This window comes from Herpailurus yagouaroundi, unplaced genomic scaffold (assembly GCF_014898765.1).
Source record: "Herpailurus yagouaroundi ecotype Mexico unplaced genomic scaffold, PumYag 29, whole genome shotgun sequence".
Classification (NCBI taxonomy): domain Eukaryota; kingdom Metazoa; phylum Chordata; class Mammalia; order Carnivora; family Felidae; genus Herpailurus; species Herpailurus yagouaroundi.
Window position 1 is genome coordinate 18922110 of NW_024412377.1, and position 24160 is coordinate 18946269.

The following is a 24160-nucleotide window of genomic DNA, read 5'->3' on the forward strand; positions in this document are numbered from 1 at the left end:
AGTTTTGATACTGACCTGTATATCCTGGGAAGCCAAAGTATTACATGCAATGTATTGAAATATGATACCTACCTTAAACTTCCAGAATTGTACTTAAAACACTACTTCACAAAACTGGACTTTGATATGGTAAAAGTCAGTCAAAGAGAAAAAAAAATATGTTGCAGAGCTTAGAAGAAACTGAACTGAAAGCCTGCATAAAAAATTCCATTCTATGTCGTTGTGAGTATGCTATAATAAGCTATAAACTGGCTGTGGAGGATGTACTTTACACAGTGTAATTTTCCATGAGTGCATTCTCAGGAGAACAGTGTCACCTAATACTAATATTATTTGGTAGAAAGTGACCGTGCAGGAGTGGGGGTGGTAATATCTGACTCCTTACAAAAGACCAGAGCTTTGAGTTTCGTGTTTGGCATTAAACATCCATGGTGTAGGAATATCTTGTTCATGCCTTTTCCATTCCTGGGATAGCAAAGAACTATGACAGGGACTTCTAGCTATGTAGTTATATCCACTTCCTTCTTTATTTGTGGAACTCTCAAGTTTCATCTTGACTAATGCAGCATGTTGTGGCTATGTATCCAAATTCTTGTACCAGTATACCACTTATGGGTCACTTCTAAATAAGAATGAACATCTTTTACCCTACTTTTCTATCTCTTAGCAAGTTCTGGGGTGTCATAGACTCTAAATATGAAGTTCTCTTTTGGCCAACAAAAGAGCAGGATGCAGGATGAAAGGCGAGAGATGGCTAATGTCCCGGAAAAGACAAAAGCCCCGAATAAGGGTCCTTGTCCCATATTTATTAGGATCAGAGGCTCACAAATGTGAGGCCATGCACCAGGAAACAATGAATTGGTGAACATTAACTCATGGGCATGAGGGAAAGGGGGGTTTTGAAGATATACGGTGTTTGGGGTTTGGGTCAATATAAAACAAAATCCTGGTGCCCTGCAGATGGGCAGATGGTTGTTAACGGAGACAGGAGGCACTGTATCTCTTTATCTTAGTTAGCCTAGGGTATAAGGCAGATAGGGGAAATAACCTCGGGGTTAACAAGGCACCTTTTCTTTTGTTAACCAGCTCTGGGATTGTTCACCTGCAGCACAGCAGTCTATACCTCAATTTACCTGGTTACCTAACTTGGTCCTTCCCTCCTGTGAAAGTAGCTTTCTGCTATACTACTAAATTGTGGGGTGCTTCCTCCCTGAAGGCCTAATCTTGCTTACCCCATATAACTTTGTACTGGGTGCCTTTGTGCCCCTCTCTATTCTGGGGCCTTTGTCCCTCCCTCTCTATTCTGGGGGCTCTGCACCCCCTCCCTATTCTATTCTGGGGCCTTTGCCCCTCCCTCTCTATTCTGGGGTCCTAATCTTGTTTACCCAAACTCAGGTGTGACCCTATGGCTTTGTAATCCTTTAAGCCTTGTTAACCCATTGGTATAAGCCCAGGGAATTCCTAAGCTTATTCCCCACACTGTGGGAAGATGAAAACCATGGCATCCACTGTGAACATAGAGATTGAAACAGCAGTATATTTACAATGGAAGAGCTGCTATACTAACCAGGAACATTTTCATTTGAACCATTCCATTAGAGAGAAATAAACTTCTATTCTTCTATAAGCCACAGCTTTATGTGTGTGTCTCCTCTTCCCACAACTAACGCAGAGGAATAGCTATGAGTTGAATCAAGAATTCCGAAGAACTATTAGAAGTTTGATTGTGATAAGCTGTGTCCACCTTAAAGGGCAGATTGCCTCCGGGCATGACTTGAAATGAATGAGAATCAAGTAATTCATCCCTGTTCCAGTATTGCCTACTTACCCCCAACCACCCTAATTAAACACAATGGATGTTAGCTATATCAGAGTTAAAGCCACTTACAGAGATCAATTATAAACATTGTGTAAAATGCACAAATAAATTATTTGAAGGGCTCAGAGTACAGCCAAGAAAACTAAACTCAAGTGACCAATACCTCATAGAAAAGGATGGTGTTATAAGTCACACATTTCCCACTGCTATTTCATCCAGGGCATGTGTGGATTAACAGTGCAGGGAATGGAAAATGAGGAGGAATGAGCATTCTTAGATTTTTGGCCTTTTCATTGCAATGATAGACAAAAACTGAACTTCCAGATTGTCAAAGTGACCTAATTTGAAAGGGTTAAATAACATAAACACAAGGAAGAGATTAGCCTGATATTCTGCATATCATTTGCCATGGAAGCATATGTGAATATTTAAGTTGATGACACTGTATGACTATGAGTCAAAATAGATTTAAAGGGAGAAATATTATATGCTATAAAAAGGAACATTTAGCTATGATTAAAGGTTCAATTTTAAAAGCTATAAAAATCCTAAATTTTAATGCAGCTAATAACTTAACTTTAAAATATATAATAAAGCAACAACTGACTAAAGTAAAGTTGAAATTGAAAGATACTGAATCAAAATTGGACATATCGATGCAACTTACACCACAGTGCAAAGTCAGACAAAAACTCAAGAAAGATAATGTTTGCATATCAAGATTAAGAAACTTGGTAAAAGTCATACCAACAGAAGGTGGGAACTTTTAATGTTGATTAAATTCTGGGAAAATATAAATTTATTTAAAAGAACAAAACCATCCTGGGACTAATTATTAACCACAGTGAAAGCAATCTAAAAATTACTACTGAAGATGTGACACAATAGTATTAAGCAACATAGTTCTAAATATGTTACATGCTATGTTTCATTGAAGAATTCACAAAACATTTTTGAATCTAATAATATTTTGGATCAAATAATAATGCAAGTAAAATGCATCATACCTTGTGGGAACCTGCAGAGTCTGTCTTCAGTGGGCGAGCCTTAAGCGCCTGTCAGGAACTCTATGATTTAAACCTGTAACTACCAAAGTGCAGTAAGTTGAATGGTAGCCCTCAAAGGATATGTCTACAACCTAATTCCCAGAACCTGAGATTCTTACCTTATTTAGAATAAGGGTCTTTATAGGTGTGATTAAGTTAAGAATCTTGAAATAAAGAGAACATCCTGTGTACCCCCTTGGTCCCTTAGTCCAATATCAATTTCCCTTGTAGGAGATCCACAAGGGAGCTGTGACAGACAGAAGAGGAAGGAGCAATGTGACTACAGAGGAAGAGATTGGAGGGATGAATCCCCAGGGTTGGAAAGCCAGAAACCACCAGAAACTGGAAAAGGCAAAGATTCAAGCCTCCCGAAGAGACTTTTGAGGTTGAACAGCCTTTTCAACACCTTGAGTTGGTTTTCTGGCATCCAGAACCATGAGAGAATAAATTTCTCTTGTTTGAAGCCACCCAATTAGTTATAGCAGCCACAGGAAACGAATATAGTAGTAAATAGTATACAAAGCTAGAAAAAGCAAAGCAAAATGGTTCCAAGAGAAGTAGAAGGAAATTATGATAAAATGAGATCAGAAATCAATTTTTAAAGGGGCACCTGGGTGGCTCAATCGGTTAAGCGTCTGACTCTTGATGTCAGATCAGGTCATGATCTCATGGTTTGAGGGTTCAAAACCGGTGCTGGGCTCTGTGCTGACAACATGGCGCCTGCTTGGCATTCCATCTCCCCCCCCCTCTCTCTCTCTCTCTCTCTCTCTCTCTGCCCTTCCCCCCTCTCTGTCTCTCTAAATAAATAAACTTAAAAAAAAGAAAACAAATTTTAAAAACAAAAATTTATAAAAAAATCAAATGTATTCTATTAATAAAGCTGAAAATAAAATATTTTCTCTACAGGAATAAAAAGAAATATTTCTAAATATATCTTACAAATATAAAAAAATAAAAATTACAAAAATTTAAAAAAATGTGTATGTAAAATTTTTCTCAAAAATTCAATATAATTGACATAAGAATAAGAAATCTGATGGGGTTCCTGACTTTGGTTCAGGTCATGATCTTATGGTTCGTGAGTTCGTGCCCTGCATCAGGCTCTGTGCTGACAGCTTGGAGTCTGGAGCCTGTTTCAGATTCTGTGTCTCCCTCTCTCTGCCCCTCTCCTGCTTGCACTCTCTCTCCCTTTCTCTCAAAAATAAACATTAAAAATTACAAAAAAAAAAGAAATATGAATAACCCTCTACCTATTAATAAACTATAATTCATCATTTTATACCTTCTCAAAAAGAAAACTCTAGTCTTGGATAAACTTCATTGTAGATTCCTTCAAACATTTAAGGGGAAAACACCTGCTTTACACAAATTCATCTAGATAATGAAAAAAAATACTTCTCCCATTTTATTTTGCAAGGTAGCAGAACATGTATTTAAAATAAGATTAGGGACACCTGAGTGGCTTAGTCGGTTAGCGTCTGACTCTTGATTTTGGCTCAGGTCATGATCTCATGTTTCATGAGTTGGAACCCTGTGTCGGGCTGTACGTTGAGGCTGCCGAGCCTGCTTAGAATTCTGTCTCTTGACCTCTCTCTCTCTCTCTCTCTCTCTCTACTCTCCCCACACTCATTCTCTCTCTCTCTCAAAAATACATAAACTTTAACAAGTAATATAAAGTAATAATAAACTATTGACTGCATATACAAATAAGATACTCGTGCAAAAAAAATCCCACTAAAATTTAAAACATATAGTGTGTGCTTGATTCTGTCACTTCTCTCATTGTCTTACATCCATATGGCTCTTAACTTTTTTCATGTTTCTTTGAACAGACCTCACTGCTCAATATTAAGTTTCACTTGACTAAATAGCTTTATGACTCCATCTTCTTTACGCCAGCACAGGGTACACATAATTATCAAAAGTGACATAATTGTGTCCCTACTTAATAATATTTTTGGCTATTAGAATCTTAATTCTGAGCTTTATCATTTAGAACTTTTACAATTTGATCTTTATATTTTTATTCTTCATTACTTAGCTAATCTTTCAGACCCCACTACCTGCCAAGTCACCCACATTAAACATGTCAGCATCCCACAATAGTGACTAATTCACACATCAGCACATTAACTAAGGTAATTCCCTCCACACGTTCTGTTCTTTTTCAATATAGATCATGTGTGTTAGAAGTAGATATTTTATCAATTACTGGAACATGAGGAGCACTGACAATATACAATTAAAATGAGAGCTGATCTAGCTAAGATTCTAGAACCAAAGCTTACCACAGCAACTAGAATAAACATTGATTTGTGTCCCTTTGAAAATGTTTGAGTATAATGAATTTAAACACGTTCATTTTAGAAACTTTCTGCATGAAAAAGAGGATATATATGAATATTAAGTGGACAAATGATAGATTCTGAAGTTGGCTATCACCTTTTTAATAATCCTTCAAAACTACCCCATTTGCTTGAATATGATTAACCCAGTCATAACTGCAAGAACAGACCTTGATTAGTTTAAAAAAAACAATACTATCTTATGTGTAATGTTTGTGGCTCAAGGTTATTCAAGTTACCCAGTATCTTCAAACCAGAAGAAAATAAAGCTTTTATGTTAGAGTTGTCAGAAGAGTGATTTTCCTTCTGCCCTTGTTCTGAATAATGAAACATACACTGCTGTGTATGATGGTTAGTGTTTTGCAACCTTAAATTGAAACTTGGATACAGATAAGGGTATAGAAAAGAGATTCACCAAGACACATAGCTAGTGATGTAAAAGAACTATGTCTGTATTCCATCCAACCTCCAAACTATTAAGTTAAAGCTGTCAATATATTGACTTTTTGGTTTAAACCAGCAAGATTTTTCTATTGTTTGAAACTAAAGCCCTTGGATATAGATCAAGATGGAAAGATGTTATCAGAATGACCTTTTGTTGTTTTGTTTTTTTCAAGTGATTAAAAAGATGATGTTTTCTAAGAAAGGATTGACTTTTGAAAGAGAACATAAATTTAGTGTGCACTTGCTGATTTAAAGTAACTTTGAAACACACAAGTAAATTTGTCAATCATGTCATTGATCACAAACTCAGATGAGTAAACTAGAATACATAAAGTCCATAAATAACAAGTAAAGCATTTTATTTTTCAAGGGAGAAATCTTAGAATAAACACAAAGAAGGGTTTCAACTGAACAATGTAGAAATACAGTTAATTTGCAGAGTGGAGGAAGATAATGAGCCTGAAAAGAAATCTACTGGGGAGTAGCCAAAGATAATCACAATAAAGCAAGGCAGTATGATCTCTCTCCCGCTCTCTCTCTCTCTCTTTCTTTCTCTCTCTCTCTCTCTCTCTCTCTCTCTCTCTCTCTCTCTCTCACACACACACAAACACACACACACACACACACACACACACACACACACAGAATTTACAGAAGGAAAAATACTACAATATTGTCAAATTCTGTTGCTTGATCAAGTAAAATGAAAACCAAACTTTTCAATAGATTTAGAGAAATGCATGTCATTGATTACCTTGGGGAAGTTGTTTCCATGAATAACATATGGTATTAGAAGTCAGACAAAGGCAGTTAAAAAGTTAGTAGAAAATTCAGATTTAGAGAAAAAATAGGTTTGGCTAGTAAGAAAAAGAAGATGCAGAGGTCATAGATATGTGCAATTTTAAGAATTTGCGTGTGTTTGCATATCTTTTGTATTGTTTTCTTTATAACAATTATTAATTGTAATAATAAATATAATTATTACTTTTGTTTGATAATTAATGGCTTATTTCTTAGAGCCGTTTCAGGTTTACATAAAAATTGATTAAAAAATACAGAATTCCCCTTTCTTCCCATGAATGCTGCCGAGGAAGCATCGTTAAAGTCTGCCCTTCCACTGCTGTCATGTCTAAACCAGAATCTCCCAAAGAGCCTGAAGAACTGTGGAGGCTCTTCATCTGAGGTTTGAGCTTTAAAAATAATTGATGAGAGTTTGAGGAACCATTTTGAGCAACGGGGAACATTTATAGAGTGTGTAGGAACGAGAGATCCAAACACCAAACTTTCCAGAGGGTTAGGGTCTATCATGTATGCCCCTGTGGAGGGGGTGGATGCAGCCATGAATCAGGGCCACACAAAGTGGATGGAAGAGGTGTGGAACCAAAGAGAAAAGAATAATCTCAAGAGAAGATTCTCAAAGACCTGGTACCACTTAACTGTGAAAAATGTTTTTGTTGGTGGCATTAAAGAAGACACTGAAGGACATCATCTCAGAGATTATTTTAAACAGTATGGGAAAATTGAGGTGATTGAAATCGTGACTGACTGAGGCACTGGCAAGAAGAGAGGCATTGCTTTTTTAACACTTCTTTTGTAACATTTGAAGACCATGGCTCCATGGACACGATCATCATTCAAAAATACCATACTGTGGGGGTGCCTGGTGGCTCAGTAGGTTAAGCACCAAACTCTTGATATCGACTCAGGTCATAATCTCATGGTTAGTGGGATCGAGCCCCATGATGGGCTCTGTGCTGATGGTGCAGAGCCTGCTTAGGATTCTCTCTCTCTCCCTCTCTCTGCCCATATGTGAAACTCATGACCATGACCACACATGCCACTCATGACCACACATGACCATATGTGAAACTCATTAGAATTTATGATTGTGTAATTAAAATTAACTTTGCTTAGAAAAACAATCCAGATATTTCCAGATAAACAATTAAACTGTAAACATTAGTGTTTTTTTGAAGAAATCTATAGTAATAAATATATCAACATAAATTATGATAATACTCATAAAACTAGTAAGAACTTAGTGGGTTTTTAGAAATTTTATTTATAAAATTCTTTCTAATTTTCTCAATATGGGTATACTTGAAATATAATATCATCTTTTTATTTTATTTATTTTTTTTTAATTTTTTTTTCAACGTTTATTTATTTTTGGGACAGAGAGAGACAGAGCATGAACGGGGGAGGGGCAGAGAGAGAGGAAGACACAGAATCGGAAACAGGCTCCAGGCTCTGAGCCATCAGCCCAGAGCCTGACGTGGGGCTCGAACTCACGGACCGTGAGATCGTGACCTGGCTGAAGTCGGACGCTTAACCAACTGCGCCACCCAGGCGCCCCAATATCATCTTTTTAAAGAAATAATCTATGTGAGATTTGAATGATGACTTATGGCACTAATCAATCCAGAAATAATCATATAAATCCAAATCACTAATATTATTTTTAATTTACAAAATTTATATGAATCTTTTGAAAATCCATAAAATTATAGTGTCTACAATATATATGAAATTAATATTATTACCTAAAGTCAAGTACAGATCTTCCTCAAACTGATAATAACGTTATATCCTGATAAACCCATCTTAAATTGAAAATGTCATGAGCTAAAATGCATTAATACGCCTAACCTACTGAACATCATAGCTTAGCCTAGCCTACCTTAAACATTCTCAGAACACCTACAGTAGCCTAGGGTTGGGCATAATCATCTAACACAAAGCCTGTTTTACAATGAAATGTTGAATATCTCATGTAATTTGTTGAACATTGTTCAGAAGCTCAAAAACACAATGGTTGTGTAGGTACAGAATGGCTGTAAATGTATCCGTTGCTTACTTTCATGATCGCCGACTGCTTGCGAGCTGCAGCTCGCTGCCACTGCCTAGCGTCAAAAGAGAGTATGTCCTGCATAGGGCTAGCCTCGGAGATCATCAGGATTCAAAATTTGAAATATAGTTTCTGGTGAATACGAATGACTTTCACACATTGTAAGTCAAAAAATGATAAGTCAAATCATCTGTACGTCGGGGGCCATTGTACTTCATAATGCTTTATTGGAGATTTGCAGATAATACGCCAAAAAATGATTTCAAAGTGAACATTACTAAGAGGGCCTTCAGATATAAAAGGTCTGATAGCTGTCTGACCTAAGTGTTCTGTATCTAGATAAACTGGAATGAATTGATGTTGAACAGAACATTTTTTACTTGCTATCTTGAACTTAGATTGTGTGATCATTCTAGTAACTACTTAAATAATATGAAGTTGCAACAAAAAATAGAAACCGCAGTATTCTTGGTAATATTTTTCCATTAAATTTGATTAAATGAATATGTGAAGCCTTGGCTCAAAATGGTATTTATAATTTTTGGCTTTGTTTTTCTTTTTTTGCATTACTGGAAAACTGCTAAAATATTTAAATTTATATGTAAAATCAACTTGGTTCCAGGTTTTCACTTGTAAGCATATCTGGAAGAATTTAAAAAGAGTAAGGACTTAGAATCTCTTCATTGAGGTGACCATCTATATGGTGCAGGATTCCTAGTCTCTAAAGATTTGCCTTTAAATATTAGTACTGCTCTGCCCCCATACAATGATAATGAAATTCTTCTCTCCTCAGATTTCTAAAACTTCTACTTGGAGATATGCACACGTGCACCCAGGTGTGTATGTGTGTGCATGTGTGTGTGTGAAATATATATTTATATACATGTATATATATCATATATTTTATATGTAGCTATATATAAAATACTAAATTAATAAATATGCTGTTTACTAAATATATTACTTATGGATACACACACATGCATACACAAACACAGAAATGTATGTGTCTGCCTATTGCTATATGTGAATATATTTATACATATTTGTATATTTTTAGTATTATATTTACTTAGTAATTTGTCATTGAATTTTTAGTATATTAAATATACTAAATGTAAAAATCATATATAAAATACTAAATAATATTCACACACATTACAGTTTTATTAAGCTTTAAAACAGAATTGTTTCTTCTGCTTTTTTATGGGAAATAGTGAAGTGAGTAAACTTCAGGTGGTTTTGATATATCATGGGAAATTTGGAAAAAAGAACATCAATGGATATTTGCATTTCTGTTTTTAACTCAAATAATTACCAAATGTATTTTCTTTTCTGTTTTTCAAAATGCATAAAATTCAAAGTTGTCAAAAATATTTGTTTCCTCTAATGCATGCACATGTGTGCAAGTTCAGCATGCTATAAAATTTAAGTGTTTATTTTTTTGAGCAATTCAACAAATTCAAATATCCTTAGCAAGAGTGTGGATATCACACAGATATACAAAATATAATTGGTTGGATTTTTATGTATATGTAAAGAATCCAAGGTAATCATCAGGTGCTTTAATTTAATCAAGGGGATATATGTGGTCATGATATCTAGGGAGCATTCAAGTTCCTTTTGAATTCATTATCACTGATAAGGGTACTGTAGTCACATTACATTAGTATAAGTTGAAAGAAATATGTGGTCTTGTATAGTTGTGAATAATTTATCTATTGTATGTGTCTAATTTATATTTGCAAACCCGTGGCTTATATTTTTGATTATGTGCATGTCCACTTTGGTTCTCAAAGTTATTCAAAACAGGAAAAAATGGTAATATGCGCTATTTTTCATAGAGTGTGGCTTATATTCATTTTGAGACACCATGCTAATTTACATCTATTTTTCTTAGGTAATTTCAGTGTTGGAAATGGAAACAATCAATTATATTAATATTGTACTACTGATATCTATTTGATAATGACTCTCAAATACTTATTTATCAAAAATCAGTGTATTGTTATTTTTGCAAAGAATACCATTATTTATTCACATAAATGAATCTAAACTTTGTAGGTTTAATGGAATGGACCCTAAACATTGAGTTTCATAAATAAGAAATTATAGTTTGACCACAAAATGATGATTAGTCATTTTTATCCAAGTATGGATGTCATTACTGTCTCATAGGTCCCTAAGACCACTCTTAGGTTTCATGATTTGCTAGAAAGACCTACAGAATTCTGGAAAGCTGCTATACTCACAGTTACAGTGTATTATAGTGGAAGGATACAGATTTAAATCAGTAAAGGGCAAAGGTGTATATGGCATAGTGTAGGAGGAAGGAGGCACCACCTTTCAACTGTCCCTCTGACCTCTACTGTCTTTGACCCAGTAGAGTAAAAGAGATAGCAACAATGTATGATGACATTTGCCAAGTGTTGTCAAAAAATGAAGCTCAGGCCTTCTTGACCCTTGACCAGGGTTTTTATTAATGGTTGTCCTGAGGCATGGAATACTGATGTTAATGACCTAAGCTACTTGGACTCCAATCCCCCAGAGGTCAAACTGACAGAGTGGCCTCAGATCCCAGGTAAACAAAAATAGATGGTCACCATAAATTACAGTGTTACCATAAACCACCTGCGTGGCTTAATGTCTCAGGTATAGAAACACATTCTTATCAGGCAGGATATTTTAAAGGGCTCAGAGGCAATCTCCCTTTTAAGTGGGTGAAGGGCAGTCCTTTATGTAGAACATGTAGCTTTGAGCACCCTAAACCTGCTGGATTAACCCTTTACTATCCAGTCGAATTTTAGAACCAAAAAGTCATCAAGTCATTCAATTGTTTGAGAAATAATTTTGACTTCTGTCATGTGGATATTGATGAGGCAGCACTGAACGAAAGAGCTTCAGTTTTGACTTCATAAAGCTTATGTTTTCCAGGAAAAGATAACAAATATACAAAATTAATTTCTAAGAAGATATTATTATGTATGAAAATGCTATGTGAAAAAATAAATCATAAACAGCAGGAAAGGTGTGGAATGCGTTCAGTTTTAATTGGGCTTTTCAGAAACGGCCTTACTGTGATGGCAATGTCAGTAAGTAAATTCAGGTGATGAGGAAGCAAGATGTGGGTAACTAACTGGGTGAATCACATCCCAAGTGGACAGAACACCACATACAAAGGCCCAGTTGGAGGCACATGTTATGTGGGGAAAACCGCAAGGGGAAAGTTGGCTGAAGCCCAGTAAGAATGAGAGACAGAAGGAAGTGGCACGGCCAGCGGTGTAAACGGTTGCATAATTCTCTCTAATCATTATTTTCCACAATAATTTTTTCCTATTGACACTTATTATGAAACTATTTTGGTTCTGTTTTATATTCTGTAAAAATGGTTTGGAATGGCATAGATTTCTATAAGGAGATAAAGGTATTTTCAATCCTGGACAATTAGAACAAAGGGCTAAGAAAATGCTTTGCCCCCATGTAGCTTTTTTGAAGTTTGTCACTTTAAATGTTAAACCCAAATTGTCTGGTGAATAGTACTCTTTTATGAACAGCACCAATAATTGAGGATGTCTCAGGTGGCCCTTTTTGTAGGAGAACAAACAGAGCTTGGCACCACAGAGCTACTCAAAGAGATCGCCATGGGTCACTGTCATTGGAACAATGCTTACTTTGCACTGTTCTTGCCTGGCCATCGCCTGTTCACATGCTTTTCTTCACACAGCTGGACTTCTTTGTTGTATGTAACATATCATGGGGTGCGCATTTTCTCTTCTGTTGCCCATGATTGAGAACAGATGTTATATGCCTTTATAATTGTCTTCAGGAAATCTCGATGCCTTTTAATGGCACTCTGTACCTTTTGTGATCAGGAGGGTTAGCTGCATGCTTAGAGGCCCATGAAGTATAGAACTTCCTTTTATTGTAGATAGTCACAGACAACCCCTAGGCCTGCTGTTTCCCATTCACTGCTGCTGGAACAATTAGCAGTAATAAAGGTTTTTCACAACAGGTATTAATGCCTTTCTGAAAAAGGTAAGGACATTTGGCTGTTCTTGGAATAGGCAAGCATTGAGCTATGGAAGATAAATGGTTTCTTAATGGAAGAAAAATTTTATTTTCCTCACTTAAATTTTCCACTCAAAATAAGTTAATTCTTAGTCTTCAATTATACATTGAAAAAAAAGCTAAATAAAACAAGAGTTATTCTCAAATTTGAAGCCTCAAATTCAAAATATATTCTCATAATTTATAATTATTTTGATTGGATTAAATAGAGTAATATGAATAAAATCATGCAGAAAGCCTTCTGTGAAAATGCTGGGTTATTTTCCTTGGTGAATTGTCGACACACTTATTTGGATAAATTATGGGAAATTTTATAATGTCTAATAAAAACATTTTCAATAAAAATATTTTATTCAGATGGAGTATTAATTTGGATTAATGCAAATGGCCTTGTTCCATTTCTTTCTTCTTCTTTCCCAACCTAATGGAGTCTGACAAAAGTGAATCTCAGACTTCATAAGACTCTTACACTTTCATCCTTGTTTCCAACATTAATACTAGTAATGATAACTCTGCATAAGGTGTTTTAGTATGTGCTGGACAGTGACTGAGTGCTTTAAAGCTATCTCCCTTATCCCTTGCAGAACTAGGCAGAGGTGAAGTTGAAAGTCTACACCCACTGCCCTTAACCCCTATTTATTTGATTTCTCCAAAGTCTTTCTTTGACCATTTCCTCATTAATACTAAATTTTCAGCCTTCTTTTCTTTTCTTTAAAGAAACCTTGTGTTCTGTAGAGTCTCTATTGTATTCTGGGACAACACAAATATACGTGTATATAAACTAATTGCTTTCTCTAACTTCCTAACTAGAATTGAAATTATACTTTAATGTAAATTCTTTCCCATTAATATAAATCTTTAGCACAAAAGAGCCTGGTGAATTTTTTTTTTTTTTTTAATATTTAGGTCAATTTGAGAAGAATAAACATCTTTTTTTGTTTAAGTTTATTTATTTATTTTGAGAGAGAGTGAGCCATGAGCAAGGAAGGGGCAGGGAAAGAGGGAGAGAGAGAATCCCAATCAGGCTTTGTACTGCCAGCTTAGAGCCGGGTGTGGGACTCTATCCCACAAACTGTGAGATTGTGACCTGAGCCAAAATCAAGAGTCTCACACTTAACCAACTGAGCCACACAGGCACCCCAAGAATAAGTATATTAAAAATATTCAATTTTTCATCCCATGAGCTTCCATGAGCATCATTTATCTGTCCAATTTTTATCTTCTTAGTGTAAGCAAAGAGTGTCAATATTTTGCTGGATCCATTTAATAAATGGAGAGTATTACTTCTTTCTATATTATTATCATTACCTTTTTAATGTTTACAGGATCTGTAGTGATGTCCCCTTTTTCACTCATTATATTAGTAATTCTACCAACAACCAGTGAAATTGGAAGGGTATATTGAACCGTGAGTTTGCAATCCTTTATGACACTTTGATTTCACTCTTTCCTTTATAAGCCTTGCTAGGGTTTTATCAGTTGTAGTAATCTACTGATTAGAAGATTAAAGAAGAAGTAATCTACTTTCAAATAACCTACTTTTAATTTTATTCATTTTTTTATTTGTCCTTTTCTTATTAATTTCAGCTATTCTGTTTTTCATTCCATATTTTAACTTGCTTTAGGTTTAATTTACTTTCCTTTTCCTAGCTTTCAATGATGGAAGCATTGTCCATTGATGTAAAATTTTCTTCTTATCTAATATAAACATTCAAAGCTATAGAAGTGTAGGGGCACTTGGCTAGCTCAGTTGGTAGAGCATGTGACTCTTGATCTCAGGGGTCATGGGTTTGAGCTTCACATTGGGCGTGGAGTCACAATGAAATGAAATGAAATGAAATGAAATGAAATGAATAAAATATAGAAAAATTCCAAAGCGATAAAGGTCCCTTTAAGCATTGATTTAAATACATCACTAAAATTTTGATTATGTTCTCATTATTATGTAGTTCAAAATGTTTTTATATTTTCTTATTATTTATTTATTCTTTTATTCAGGACTATATAGAACTCTATTGATCAGTTTTCAACTACTTGAGGATTTTCCAGCTACTTCTGTTATTAATTTTAATTTAATTTAATTTTGATCAAGATATATATTATGTATGATTAAAACTCTTTAAAATTTATCAAGACCTGTTTCATGTTCCAAACAATGGTTCATCTTTTTGAATGATCCATGTGTGCTTAAAAACATTATGTGTTTTATAGCAGGGCCACTCGTACTACATGATCTGATAGTTAATGACTCTATTTAATTGTACAAATCTTATAATCTGTATTTTACTCACAACCCTCCAATAGTGTTTTCTGCCAAACCTTGCAGAACATTGCCCATGGTATACTTAACTTAATATTATGATACAGGCTGAAGGAAGCAGTTTTAGGGATCTCGTTTGTACATTAACTCTTTTAGTTTAATTGTCTCTCAAATCCTAGATGTCTCAGGAATGCCAGTTTGATTTCTACTTATTTTACTCATTCAAAAAACTGGTTCATGATTGCGTTCCATTTCCTGTGATACAGTTTGAAAAGCTCCCCCAGGCACAATGTTGTTTTGAATGTTGGAGCTTCCCTCTTATGATTCCTTTCCCTCCAGGATCACAACTTTTTTACCTCTTTTTGCTCTATGCCTGAAGCTAGTCCATGTATAAATTTTATACATATTATAGCTGATATTTTTGTAAGAAGGTAGATCACTTGCAATTTACTTTTTCATGGTCAAAACTGAAATTTGCTTAAATCTTGCTTTCCTTCCATTGCATAGTGAGTGAATTTTGCGTATTAGGGTTCTATAGAGAAACAGAAAAAAAAGAAGGTGTGCATATGTGCATGTATTTGTGTGTATGTGTGTGTGTATGTGTGCATGTGAAAGAGAAAGACATAGAGAGAGATTTTTTTAATATAATTTATTGTCAAATTGGCTCCCATACAACACTCAGTGCTCATCCCAACAAGTATCCTCCTCAATGCCCATCACCCACTTTCTCCTCTCCCTACACCCTATCAACCCTCAGTTTTTTTCTCTGTATTTAAGATTCTCTTATGGTTTGCCTCCCTCCCGAGAGAGATTTATTATAAGGAATGGGGTTCAATTATTACGGTGATTGGCAGTGTGGCCCCACAGACTCAAGACCCAAGAGAGTCAATGGTGCAGTATTAGTTTGAAAGTTAGCCAGCAGAGATCCAGAAGAGTCAATGATGCAGATGAAAATGAAAAGCAGTCTGCTGGAGAATTTCCTGTTACTTAAGAGAGGAGTAGGGTTTGCTTTGTTCTTTTTAGGCTGTCAGATGATTGGATGAGGCCCACCCATATTATGAAGAATAATCTGCTTTACTCTGATTAAATTGTTAGTCTCATCCAAAAACCCCCTTGCAGAAACACCCAGAATAATGTTTGACTAAATATATGGGCACCTCATGGTCAATTAATTTGAACATAAAATTAACTATCATATTTCATAACTCTATATTTCGTATTGTTGTAAATTTCTGTTCATGTTTATACAAATTTTGCTGTTTTCAGTGTGACTTTCACTTCATGAAGTTTTAAATTTCTTTTAATTTTTCCTGAAAACTGCTGTTTTCCTTTTAATCTCTCTCCTTCTCTCTCTCTGCTTCCTCCTTGCCTTCTCATCTTCTTCCTCCTCTTCTGTCTTTCTTCCTCCTCCCTCCTTCCTTCTCCTTCTATCTCTTTCTATTGCAAAATCTTCTTCAGGTAACTTATATCTCCTAATTGATCTCTTACATGGATTTAATAAAATGGTCTGTACTGAATAGATTTTGTAGAAAAGTATTTTTCTGGTTTATGCTTTTTTGATGTATATCTTCTGTATTCTAAGTGTCTTGATTTTTTTATTTTCTTTTTGTACCACCTCTCTTTTTAATAAACACATTTTTGTTGTAAACCTTTTTTATAAAAGGTTTTTTTTGTAAAGTTATAAGTTATTTATAACTGTCTTTTTCTTCCCTTATCACACTTCAATTCCATCTACTTTCCTTTTATATCAACCAGATTGTAAGCAATAAAAATTAAATGTCAGCCATATTTTGCCTTTATCCTCTCTTCTACTCTTTAGAACTTAATTGAATGCTAATAGGAATATTTGATTGTAGACCCCTAGACCACATGTCTCAAATAAAAGAACTGTGACTTTTACTTTTACATATTTCTCCTGGCCCCAGGACCAGGTTCTAAACCACTAGCAAGTCCTTTTTATACTAGTCCACTTTGTAATTCCTGGTTGTTACGCTTTATATTTTATGGCTAACATTTATGGTTGTGGTTTGCCCACTTTAAACTGTAAATACCTTTCTTACTTTTCTGGGATATTTATGAAATATCACAGAACAACTATTCCAAACGTTCTTTTCAGGCTGTCATTTCAGGCTGTCATTTGCTACATTTAGTGATTTATTTGGTCATCTACCATTTTGTAAGTATTATCCTACTTTCCATTTTACCTTCAGAATCATTGCATCTTTTCAAGAGTCTCTCAATTCCTTCAATATCGACATCCCTCAGAATGCTGTTCTCCACCTTCAAATGTCTTTTGTCTTCATCTATAATATCAACACTTTTTTTGTTCTTTTTTTTTTTAAATAACTGAATTTTTTAAGAACAGTTTTAGATTTACAGGAAAAGTGAGCAGATGGTGCAGAAATGTCCAGGTTACCACTTGCTGTGCCCCATATACTTTTCCTTTATAATTAATATCTTGCATTAGTGTGAGACATTTGTTATAATTAATGAAATAATATTAATATAATCTTATTAACGGAAGTCCATAGTTGACATTAAGGTTCACTACTAGTGTTGTACAGTTCCATGGGTTTTGACAAATACATGTCATGTGTCTATCATTACAGTATCATACAGAACAGTTTCCCTGCCTAAAAGAATTTCCTGTGCTTCACCTACTAACCCCTACACAAGCCCTCTAAACACCTTCAACACTTTTCTTAACATGAGAAAGAGCTTCCATTCCACATTCCACATTCCAAAATTAACGGTCCCATTGAAAGGCAAATAGAGAATTGTATAAGTACAAAGACTCTGGAACTATAACCCCTGTTGTCAAATTCTCCATTTACTACCTGCTTGTGTAACTCTGGATAAATTACTTTATATTTCTGTGCCCCAAATCCCAATTTTCCCAACAAGAAAATTTAACCATAATGGTCGTCATTCAGTAGTTTTCCACTAATAATTAAATAAATTAATACGTGTAAAGTTCCTAGCATCAAAGTTAGCATATATAAAATAGTCTATGTGAGCCATTCTGCAATACCTATTTCCTAATTTCACTCCATTGATTATTTGCTGCAGCTTTTTAGTTTGAAGCTTTTGAACATTATTTGAAGCTTTTTAATTTGATGTGGTCTCACTTGTCTATTTTGGCCTTTGTTACTTGTGCTTTTGATGTCACATGCAGGAAATACTGCTAAGGCCAATGTCAGAAACTTTTTCCTTATATTTTCTTTTAGGAGTTTTATGGTTTCACTTCTTATAGTTAACTCTTTAATCCATTTTTTTTTTTTTCCCCAACGTTTTTATTTTTTTTGTTTTTGGGACAGAGAGAGACAGAGCATGAACGGGGGAGGGGCAGAGAGAGAGGGAGACACAGAATCGGAAACAGGCTCCAGGCTCTGAGCCATCAGCCCAGAGCCCGATGCGGGGCTCGAACTCCCGAACCGCGAGATCGTGACCTGGCTGAAGTCGGACGCTCAACCGACTGCGCCATCCAGGCGCCCCTCTTTAATCCATTTTGAGTTGATTTCTGTGTATGATGTAAGATAAGCATCCAGTTTAATTCGTTTGCATATGAATATCCAACTTTCCCAACATCATTTGTTCTACACACTATCTATTCTTTATTGTGTGTTTTTTATTTTCCTTGTGGAAGATCAATTGACAGTATATGTGTGTCTATTTTATGAGCTCTTTATTCTCTTCCCTTGGTTTATATGTCTACCTTTATGCCAATATCATACTATTCTAATTACTATAACTTTGTAATATATTTTGAAATGAGAAATGTCATGCTTTTAGTTGTTCTTCTTGTTCAAAATACTTTGACTATTTGGGGTTTTGTTTATTTGTTTGTTTGTTTGTTTTTGTGGTTCCATATGAACTTCAGGATTTTCTCGAAGTCTGTGAAAAATGCCATCAAGATTTTGATAGAGATTGCATTGAACCTATTGATATCTTTGGGTAGTATAGACATTTTAACAATATTAAATCTTCCAATCCATGAACATGGATGTCTTTGCACTGATTCTTTCTTTAATTTCTTTCATCAGTGTTTTGTTATTTTCAGCATACAATTCTTTCACCTCCTTGAGTATGTTTGTCCTTAAACATTTCATTCTTCTTGATACAATTTTAAATGGTATCATTTTCTTAATCTCCTTTTTGGATAGTCTGTTTCAGCTCTACAGAAATGCAACTGATTTTTGTGTTTTGATTTTGTTTTATGCACCTTTGATGAATTTGCTTATTAGTTCTAGCAGTTTTGTTTTGGTAGGGTCTTTAGAGTTTTCTATATGTAAGGTCATGTCATCTGTGAACAAGGATAATTTTACTTCTTCCTTTCTGATTTGGATGCCTTTTATTTCTTTTTATTGCCTAATTACTTTGGCTAAAACTTTGCTATATTGAATGGAAATGGTGAGAGTGGACATCCTTGTCTTGTTTCTAATCTTAGAGGAAAACTCAGTTTTCTGCTGGTGAGTATGATATTAGCTGTATGCTTTTCATATTATGTTGAGGTCAATTCCTTCTATATAGAGTTTATTTTTATTTTTATTTTTTGAAAACAATTTTAATGTTTATTTTTGAGAGAGAGAGAGGACAAGTGACAGAAGGACAGAGAGAGGGAGACACAGAATCTGAAGCAAGCTCCAGGCCCTGAGCTATCAGCACAGAGCCTGGCAGGGTTGGAACCCATGAACCATGAGATCATGACCTCAGCGGAAGTTGGACACTTAACCAACTGAGCCACCCAGGTGCTCCCAGTTTATTTTTAATTGTGAAGAGTTTTTACTATGAAACGGTGTTTTCAAATGTATCTTTTGAGTTAATCATGTGATTTTTCTTTTTTGTTCTTTTAATATGGTGTATCACATTGATTTTCATATATTGAACCATTCTTGCACACCAGTGACAAATCACACTTGCTTATGGTATGACCCTCTCTTAAAAGCTCACCTGACAGCCATACAGAGAAAGACAGATACCATATGTTTTCACTCTTATGTGGATCCTGAGAAACTTAGCAGAAACCCATGGGGGAGGGAAAGGAAAAAAAAAAAAAAAAAGAGGTTAGAGTGGGAGAGAGCCAAAGCATAAGAGACTCTTAAAAACTGAGAACAAACTGAGGGTTGATGGGAGTGGGAGAGAGGGGAGGGTGGGTGATAGATATTGAGGAGGGCACCTTTTGGGATGAGCACTGGGTTTTGTATGGAAACCAATTTGACAATAAATTTCATATATTGAAAAAAAAAAAAAAAAAAGCTCACCTGACAGGCCCGTCCAGGATTATCTCCTTTTTAATTAACTTATTATCAAATGCATAGTGATGTTTACTATATCAGCAAAATCCATTTATCTTTAACATAAAGTAACCTAACTATGAACATAATCCCATCACATTCATTGATCCTATTCTCACTAAAGGAAGGAGGATTATAGCGGATATGTACATCACCTGAGCTTTCTGCCTCACTCAGATAACAACATTTTTTGGTAAAAAGGGGAAACATTGTTAAATGCATTTCACTTCACAGATTTTTCCAAAGTGATTGATTCCACCATTATAGTCATTTTGTTAGGATCAAAATTAGAATGGATTAAGTTTTTTCTTGTAGTAAATTAAAGCACCAAGTTCCAGTAATGGTGGAAAGATGTAATAAGCTTGTTTCCTTTAGAATCTTATCTGCCATTCTAATCACATGAAATCGTGGGCTCATTCAGATTTGTGCTGTCCAAAAGAGTATCCATCGGCCACATGAGGCTTTTTAACCTTAAATAAGTTAAAAGTAAATAATATTAAATATCAGTCCCTTGGTTATTAGCCATTTCTCAGGTACTTAGTAGGCATGTGTGACTATTGGCTACTGTATTGGAAATAATAGATAGAGGACATTTTAATCATCAAAGAAAGTTATGTTCTATGGCTTGACTTAGTTCCATGGTTCTCAAACTTTAGCTTGCCCCTGAATCACTTGAAAGCTTGTTAAACAGTATGCTACTCTCCTTCCACAGTAGGACTAAGGTGACATCTAAGAATTGCATTTCTATGAAGTTTCAAGGTTAGATTGAAGTTATTTCTCTATAAACCACAAATAAGAGCCATTAATTTAGTTGTTAATCCATTTGCATAAACTTATAGAAAAAAAAAAAAACCTAAGTAACTGTATCTCAAGGAATATAGGCATCCTGAGTGTAAACATGTGTTTTACAATAAAAATCCTGATAGCAGAGAGGATAATTGTTCTCAGTTAATAGTATTTTGCTGCTACCTGCAGGTAAAACTGGATATAAACTATTTTAATGATTTCAGTCTTTTAGACAAACTGATAGTTATGGTCAGAAAAATATGTCCAATAAATGAAAATCCGTATGAAAACAGTACTCATAATTCTTGTCAATAATTTCCTGTAATATACGAGAATGGTAGAGTAATAATAAAGGTATTATTTAATCATAATCTATTTTCTATATAATAAAGGAGGTAATTATCTAATACAATATTTATTAAAATACACTAATTGTTTTAGGAACAGAAACTATAGTGGAAATTTTTTATTATATCCCATTTATCATTAAAACTAATTTGCCTTTAAATCAGACAGCGATTAGAAGAAAAAGAATGTCAAAAACATTCTGTAAAAAGGACTTTATCAAAACGGGCTCAAGAGTGCCTTGATAGAAGGAAAGTCTGGAAATACCATTCTGAATTTAAAAATTCTAAATTCAAACATATATGTATAAATTGTTTATATGATTTCATTGATTTTGGTGATAACCCTAGAAACTAAGTGTATGTATCAACTTTGGACGTTTTTAGTCTTTTTTTTTTCAGACAGTATAAATCATATGAAAAAAACAATGCAGGAGTAAAATTCCATATGACATATTTTCAACATATTCCCTAATGCCTAGTTTTTAAATTTTTTTGCAGTGTTTCCTAATATACACCTTACAGCAATTTGTTTTTCATGGAAGTGGTAGAAATTAAAAATTAGTATTAATAATACATATATCACTCATCTCTTAGTATGACACACAGAGCTCATCCCAAAAAGTGCCCTCCTTAATGCCTGTCACCCATTTAACTCACACTCCCCTTCCAGCAGCCCTCAGTTTGTTCTCTGTATTTAAGAATCTCTTATGGTTTGCCTCCCTCTCTGTTTTACCTTATTTTTTCTTTCCTTCCCCTCTTTTCATCTTTTCATCTTTGCATTTGAGTTTCTCAAATTCCACATGTGAGTGAACTCATATGTTAGCTGTCTTTCTCTGACTGACAATGAAATACTACTTGGTGATGAAAAAGAATAAAATCTTGCAATTTGCAACAATGTGGATTGAACTAGAGTGTATTATGCTATGTGAAAGAAAGTTAGCCAGATGGAGATTTTCTTAAATTGACACAAAATTGGGATACCATGAAGAAAAGGAATTAAATATGTGTTTTTTTGACATTAGTGATTTCCTTGGCGAATAATAATAACAATAAAAATAAAATATGGGTAAGACTGAAAAACAATTGTTTGCAGGGTTCCTGGGGTGGCTCGGTCAATTGAGTGTCTGACTTTGGCTCAGGTCATGATCTCACGATTCATGGGTTAGAGCCATGTATCAGGCTCTCTGCTGGCAGCGTGGAGCCCACTTTGGATCTTCTGTGCCCCCCTCTTTCTGTCCCTTCCCCACTTGTGCTCATTCTCTAAAAAATAAATAAATCTTTTAAAACAAGAAAAGAAAAAACTTTCTTTGCAACGTATTATACAGATATAAGTCTCAATAATGTTTCTTTTGGATGGCTCCCCTTTGTGAAAATTAATAAAAGGAATAAAAAAATTAAAAGAAAATCTCATTTAAAATGGAGTTGGGAGCCCAGCAGGGGAGCTCTCACTCCTTACCACTCTTGTCAATTGTAGACCCAGCAGGAAAGAGAGACCTTGCATGAGTATGCTACTTTACTATCCCAGCTAGAGGAAGAAACAATGACAGACTATTACAACTCAGCCAATGAGAAGCCACTATACTTCAAACTCCCAGTTGACTCAAATGTACTTTTTATTTATAACACCCTTCTCAGCTTCCCCTTTCCCTGTATAAAAAAGCTTCATCTCCTTTGTTCTGTGGACTTGCCTTTGGTTTTGCCATATCTTACTTGTCCTGATTATAATTCTTGGCTAATCCTGAATGAACCCATTTTAGATGGTAAAATAACTGGCACCTTCAAAAATAAATAACCCCTTCAGCAACAAACTTTCAGTATCCATCCATGAACAGATGTGCCTCTGTTTGGCTTGTGGGACTCAGCTCCATAGGCCATGGCCTGAGGAGGGGTCTTGACCCACTGGTGCATCCAGAAATAGGATTCCTCAAAGCCTTACATAACACTTCCAATCTTACTTCCCCTCAATATTCAGTTTTACTATTATTCATAGATAACTCAAAACCAATCCATTAGATCTAACGTCCTTTCCTTTTCTGAATTCTCTTTAGCTTTCAGTAATAAACTTATTTGATTTAAAAAAGTACGTATAAAAACCCCAGGTGTGGACTTCTCTCAATGTGCTGCAATGCCAATTACCAATTACCTATACCCGCACCTGTTATTTCATTCCTTCTTCTTCTCAGGATGGAAGAGTTACCGCCAACTGCCATGGCATAGTCTTCAACTATAATATAAGTTGGCTCTCATCTCAAGTATATTTCCTTCATATGGAGATTCAGGTTCTCCTTCTCCCTTCCTTTCTGTCTCCCTCTTTTCTACCACACATATTTGCAATGAATATTTAAACCTCTTAAATCTTTTACACTACAAAACAAAACAACAAAGTGACATTAACTGCACATTTTCCAATTTACCTATAGTGTCAAGATTCTTATAAAAAAAATCTAAACGTGCTGTCATTAACTGCTCACTGTTCTGTGATAGACTAGTAAAGATTTAGCAACTGATTCTTCAAGTGTAGTTTCAATGTGAGTGTTGACTGGTATTTTTGTTTATGTTAATGAGTAAAACAAAAGTGAGATGATGCAGATATGTGTTGGAAATCTACTCACTTGCCGATGATGCAAGTGGCTACTTTGTTTAATCAGAATAGTGTTAGAATATTGGAAAACCATTTTCTCAATTTTTTTTTTGTTATTTACAATATCCATGTCAATCAGCTATAGACATAACACATTTAAGTTTACTGTGCATTCTCAACATGTTCTCACTCACACTCTTTTTTTTTTTTTTTTCCTAAGGATTTATCAAAACAACAACTTAACTCCTGATTGGTACTGTTTGCTAATTTATGTGGAGTAAACATCCTCCCGTTGTCCATTTCAAATTAGTATTATGATGTC